Genomic DNA, 6455 nt, shown 5'->3' with positions numbered 1-6455 from the left:
GGCTCCCCTGCGGCGCCGCCCTCAGGCTCGGAGGCCCCGGAGGCGCCTGCTGTCCCAAACCCGAGCGGCGAGACGCTGGCGCTCCTTCCGCTTCTAAACCGGGCCGGGCTCCGGGGAGGAGGCGCGCTCCGCTGGGGGCTGCCGCGCCGCGGGCCCCGCGCCACAGCGAGGCCTTTAGCGACGCAGACGCACGTAGTCTCCGTGACCTCGTGGCGCAATGGTAGCGCGTCTGACTCCAGATCAGAAGGTTGCGTGTTCAAGTCACGTCGGGGTCAGGACTGGCTTTTTTCCTTCCCCGATCACAGAGGAAGTGTAACGAGCGGAGGAAAAGCCATTAATGAGAAACGTGGCCTCATGCAAGATCTGTTATCCATCCAACAGGACAGAAAACCCTGCTCTTTTTCCTTTCGTCGACAAGATATATAAACATGCCACTGCGACAAGAAGAGGTTCCTTCTGGCTACCGACAGGAGGCGCCACCTCAAGCCTCAGGGTGACCCCGAGGGAGAGAGGACTGACCCCGCCTGCGCACAGGCGGCGCCCTGCCCACCTCTGTCCATTCTCGGGTTACCGGCCTCCTCCCACCTCCCCACCCCACCCGCCTCCGCAAAGCCACGCCCACTTCTCCCCTCCCCCAATCACTCGGGGCCCTTCAGAAGACCTTCTGCTCCAGGATTAAATTGTCTCTGGAGGGTTCGCACGTCCAGAAAGGCACGTCCTCCGTTCCAAGAAGGATTGGTGCCCTTTGCATATGTCTCCTGGCTTGCCTTGACCATCTTTTTTTTTCTCTCTGCCCCGGATGTTCCCTCTGGTGGTCATTCTCACCATCTGGATTGTTCCCCGCTCTCAGAGGCTCTGAATTTCTCCACAGCCATAAGGCCTGGCTATTCACATCAATGTTGTCTGTTAACAGTTCAAAACAAAACAAAAACGAAAAAGCTCCACCTGTCCACCAGTAGACGGATGTGTAGAAAAAGAGCAAGTTGCATAAAAATTTTAAAAACAAAAAAATTAAAACACATTCTCTATATGCTGGTGGATACATACTTAATAGTACCAATATTAAAACTATGGATGGGAATTATACACACCAACTCTAGGGCAGTGATTTCCTGTGGGACATGAGGAGGAAGAAGAGATAGAGACAGATTCTTTTCTTTTTTTTTTTTCTTTTTAATGAACATAGCCAAAACGTCAATATTTGTTAAATCTGGTTAAAGAGTTCGTGGGACCAAATATTATGAAACATGGGTTTCAGGTTGGAATTCACTTTACATGCATAATCCAAAACCTCTGTAGGGGAAGAGGGAGAATCTACCTCTGCCCTTTCCGTTAAGGTTTTTATGGCTGGCCAAATAATCAACAAGACAGGTTAGCAGGAGAAAATAATACCAAGTTTAATAACATGTATACATGGGAGAAACTCAGAAATGAGCAGCTCGTCCTTCTGTCTAAGCTGCTTGCTTAAGTATTGCAGCTAAAGGCGAGGAAGGTGTTTCGGGTGGGTAGTGGTTTGGGATTTCAGAGGGGAAGAAGATAATTCACATGGAGATAGAAATGCCAATGCTTCTCTGACAACTCTTTTCAGGGCCACCTATAGAGAATGTGGCCAGGGAGAGACAGAATTTTTGATAAGAGGGGCTTGGTGCCTTTCCTATTGTAACATCTATTTTACATTATATTGCAGCCGTCATGATAATGACTCCTTCCTGAAACAGACCTTTTATTTTAAATTCTTTAGGCAGTTTGGGAGGGGAGACTCAAATGTTCTTCCTGAGTTTTCTGAGTCTTTATTGTCTTCAGCTCGAAATAATCTGCATACCAGAGTGGTGCATCTTGGGGTGGCCTGCCCTGAGCACCATCACCCTCCAAGTCAAGAAATTAATTTACAACCTCCTAAATTGGTAGGACCCACAGCATGCTGACAGAAGTAGAGGTAAATTCCCTGTGAAAGAAATACACCCTCAAAACAGGCCTTTTGTTTTTCCCACATATGAAGTTTCAGTCAAAATTTTCTCATTGTATGTTTTAAAAGAAAATTAATTGAGAGAAGACCTTATGAGTAAGAACCAGCAAAATCAGATCCGTAGACTTCATATTTGGCGATTATCAGATACAGAATGCCCAATGGATATGTTTACTCTTCTAAAAATAAAAGAGGGGACTAAAAAAATGACGACAGATCAAGAGACAATAAAAATTGTTACCACACAAAAATGGGGTTCTCTTACCTGATGTGCATAAACAAGCCAATTAATTCTGGCATTGGCTTTTGGAAAAAGAGATCAGCCTCATTCTGGGAGATCAATCTGCAGGGAGACAGCAGGCATGTGCCCTCAGATCCGTCCCCTTGACTCAAGATTTGGGGCAAAATGTAAAGTTAGGGAGAACAGGCTGGCACATGGAAATCCTGGTGGGACAGGTTTTGATTGGTGGGCTTCAAGCATTTTAGGTAAGGTTCTAAACATTTATGATGAGGTTCTAAACTTTTACAGTGTTATGAGAGGTTTGGGGATTCGATCGGAGATATAAAAGAAACTTTCCACTCCAAACAAATGGACTGAAGGTATATTTTATTATATAGAGGAGAGTAAAGGCAATAGTCCACAAACAGATCTGAATAGGTCAAATATTAAGAGGGAAAAACATCAGCTCGACTGGAAAGGGAAAACATCCACATCGACTGAAGGGAAATGACACAAATCAACCGGAAAGAGAAACACCAGGTTGACCGAAAAGAGAACACATCAGATCAGTTACTCACAACATCCACACCCCACTGCTGGGAGAGTCCCTTCAATTGACACGGCTGGGCGGGAATCACATGTCCTGGGCAAGGCGTCCCTTCCACAGGTGGAACTGTCATTAGGCCTCAGTTTCCAGCAGTTTTTATAGGATTAGTAATTTCCAGAGTAAGCAGTTACAGAGTTTGAAGAGCAAGCATTTAGTGTTCCCGTGCACAAATGGTTATCAGTGGCGTACGTGCACTGAGCCCCCTGGCTGTCGTCCCAGCCCAGCAGTTGTGTACATGCATTGTTCTCTCCCGTTATCATCCCAGCCCGGCACAGATGGCCAGTCTGTCCCGTGCTATGACGCCCAAAGAGCCTTGAAATGTTACAACTTGCAACTCTCTCCGTGGGAGAAGGGCCAGTTCCCACCACAGAGAAAGCAGCTTTATATTTCTTTGTGTGCTGGTGGCTATAGGTTAATGGAACGGCCAAACACGGCTGTACTCATGTCAAGACATACGGTAGGATGGGGAAGGCATTTGAACACTGAATCTTCCTGAATGATGGACCCCTTGCTTCTGATGAGTCCAACTTTTACGTTCTGGTCATGTCCCGGTCCTTTGATTCCACAGCCAGGAGAATCTTTAGTTCCAAGGTCATTTCAGGTCAAGATTTCTCCTTCTGTGCATGTTCTGGCTATGTGACTCTGCAAATTTTCTGAAGGACAATTTCTTAATCACTCTGTTGATAAGAGGTGGGAGTCTGTTGAACTGGTCCTGGAGGGCCTGTTGTTACAAAATGACCAAGTATGTTTTAAATAAGTAAAAAAAAAAACTTCTGGAAATGAAAGATTTAATGTTTGAAATTAGAAAAATAAAGAGGATATTAAACAATACAGAGTTAAAAAAATTAATGAAATGAAATATTTTCATTTCAAATATGAATAGGTTCAATAGGTTCAAAATATGTCCACAAATGCTTGACTCTCCCTTCCCCTTGAGTGTGGGCTGTGCTTAATGCCTTGCATCTAACAAATAGAAAAAGGCAGAAGTTGTGGCCTGTCACTTTGGAGACAAGATCATAAAAGGAACTGTGGTTTGTTGCTTCTCTCTCTATGGGTCACTTAACCACAGGACCAGGAACAGAATTTGCCTGCCCAAAATACACCTCTTTGGCGTAAGGGCTATTTTGAGCTGATGGTTATTAAAAAACAGCAGACACAGGAAAAGCTCTGAAAACCTAGTAGAAGTTACCTTTTTGTAAGGGAAATTTACATTTATAAGAGAAATCTTTTGTAAGAGTGTCTCCCTCTCTGTGCCAGGAAGAGGAGGATGACTCAATCTCTAGAAACTCGGGGGCGGCCCTGTGGCCAAGTGGTTAAAGTTCCATGTACTCCGCTTCGGTGGCCTGGTTCTCGGGTTCAGATCCTCAGTGGGGACCTACTCCACTCATCAGCTACGCTGTGGAGGCATCCCACATACAAAATAGAGGAAGATTGGCAGAGCTGTTAGCTCAGGGCGAATCTTCCTCAAGTAAAAAAAAAAGAGGAGGGTTGGCAACGGATGTCAGCTCAGGACAAATCTTCCTCACCAAATAAATAAATAAATCTCTAGAAACTCTTAGCAATGGAGAAGGTAAATCTGCATAACAACTTTACCCTTGTTTACTGTGCTTTTCCTGGTAACCTCCCATAACTGACCCCATTTCAACAACAGAATGTTAAGGCTATTTGTCAAGAGTGGTGAGCCAACCAGAAGCATGCACAGAAGAGAAAATTTTATCCTTCCAATCAAACCTCTTCCTCCCAGTGCTTCCGCATACCAGCTGGCCCTCCCTGATCCCATAAACTTTACCCAACACCTTGGATGGGTGATACAGATTTGAGAGCCTGGCCTCCTGTCTCCTTGCCAATTGATCTCACATTAAAGCCTTTCTTCCCTCAATTTGGTGTGCCACGGTGTCAGCTTCTGTGTGCATTGGGTGGCGAGCCCTTGCCTGGTAACATCACTTGATCTGGGAAAGCCAGCTGCCACGTTGTGAGAGCACTTGTGAAGTCCGATAGGGAGGTCCACTTGATTAGGAACTGAAGCCTCTGGCCAATAGCTGTGTGAATAGCCCCAGTCAAGCTTTCCCATGACTGCAGGCCCAGCCGATGTTTTGACTCAACCTCATATGAGACCCAGAACCAAACAGCTAAGCCGCACCCGAATTTCTGACCCTCAGAAACTGTGTGAGATAATAAACGCTAAGATCTTAGGTTTTGAGGGTAATTTGTTATGCAGCAATAGATAACTAATACAAAGATAGAATTTAAGAAATTACACAGAAGGCAAATAAAGAGGCAAGAAGATAGAAAATATGGAAAAAAATGAAGCAATATTGAGGATAGAATGAAAAGGTCTAATCTCAGCCTAAATGGAGTTCTCTGAGGGAGATAATAGAGACAGTAGGGGGAAGCAGTATGTGGAGAGATAATGGCTAATAATTTTCCAGAACTGATGGAAGACATGAGTCCTCACTCTCCAGAAGCACCATATATCCTAAGAAACATAAGGAAAAAGAAATCCATACCTATATACAGCGTAAGGAAACTGCACCATATAGAGAGTAAAGATTTTTGGGCCGGCCCCGTGGCTTAGTGGTTAAGTGCCCACACTCCGCTGCTGGCGGCCTGGGTTGGAATCCCGGGTGCGCACCAACACAGCTTCTCCAGCCATGCTGCGGCCTCGTCCCACATACAGCAACTAGAAGGATGTGCAACTATGACATACAACTATCTACTGGGGCTTTAGGGGAAAAAAGGAGGAGGATTGGCAATAGATGTTAGCTCAGAGCTGGTTTTCCTCAGCAAAAAGAGGAGGATTAGCATGGATGTTAGCTCAGGGCTGATCTTCCTCACAAAAAAAAAAAGAGAAAGGATTTTAACAACAAAGGAACAGAGGAAAAAAAGATCAATTATCTACAAAAAAAATAACAATTAGACTGAAGCTGAATTCTCAGTAGCAACAATAAAAGCTAGGAAAAGTGCACTAATAATTCCAAAATACTGAAAGAAAATAATTGCCAACCTAGAATGATATACTTGGGAAATTATCTTTCAAGAATAGAGGCATTTTCAAAGAAATGAAAGCATAGCATCCCTCTCTGAAGGACTATCTAAAGGATGTACTTCAAGGAAAAGAAAAGTGACCCCAGACGGAAGGTCTGAGATGCAGGAAGGACTGGTGAGCAGAGAATGTGGGGAACATGTGGGTAACATATGGCTAACAAACCTTGATGACATAGAAACAGTAACAACTTTACACACTTGCGGTGTTGGAAAATAGAGCTACGCTACTGGGCGAGACCAACTTGCTCGCTAGAGTCAATGCAATTTGGGAGTAAAGGCTTTCAAGGTGGTTATATTGTTTTAAAGGAAGGATATTTATTATCCAGAGACCAGATTAAGTATGTTAAAACGTAGGGTAATCACTAAAAGAGCAGAGATCATTGGTTGGTTATGCAGACACAAAAACCAGTTAAAGATATCAAGATTTGAATAATAAAATGAACAAGGTTGATCAAATGGACGTAGATGGAACTCTGCATAAACAAGTAGAGAACAATGTTCTTGAGTTCACATGGAACACTTTATAAAAACATGACTACTTTCTAGACCATAAACTAAATCTCAACAAATTTCAAAGCATATGTATCATTCAGGTCACTTTCTCTGGCCAAATTATG

General features: G+C 44.1%; 1 non-coding gene across 1 annotated transcript; it reads left to right on the top strand.

Annotated features, from left to right (window-relative positions):
- Positions 1 to 203: 203 nt before the first annotated feature.
- Positions 204 to 275, top strand: TRNAW-CCA (transfer RNA tryptophan (anticodon CCA)). Its single transcript has one exon. It is a non-coding gene; the product is annotated as a tRNA-Trp (tRNA).
- Positions 276 to 6455: the final 6180 nt, after the last annotated feature.

Source organism: Diceros bicornis, chromosome 18 (genome assembly GCF_020826845.1).
Source record: "Diceros bicornis minor isolate mBicDic1 chromosome 18, mDicBic1.mat.cur, whole genome shotgun sequence".
Classification (NCBI taxonomy): domain Eukaryota; kingdom Metazoa; phylum Chordata; class Mammalia; order Perissodactyla; family Rhinocerotidae; genus Diceros; species Diceros bicornis.
Note: the sequence above shows the minus strand (reverse complement) of the source record. Positions and strands in the feature narration are given on the sequence as shown.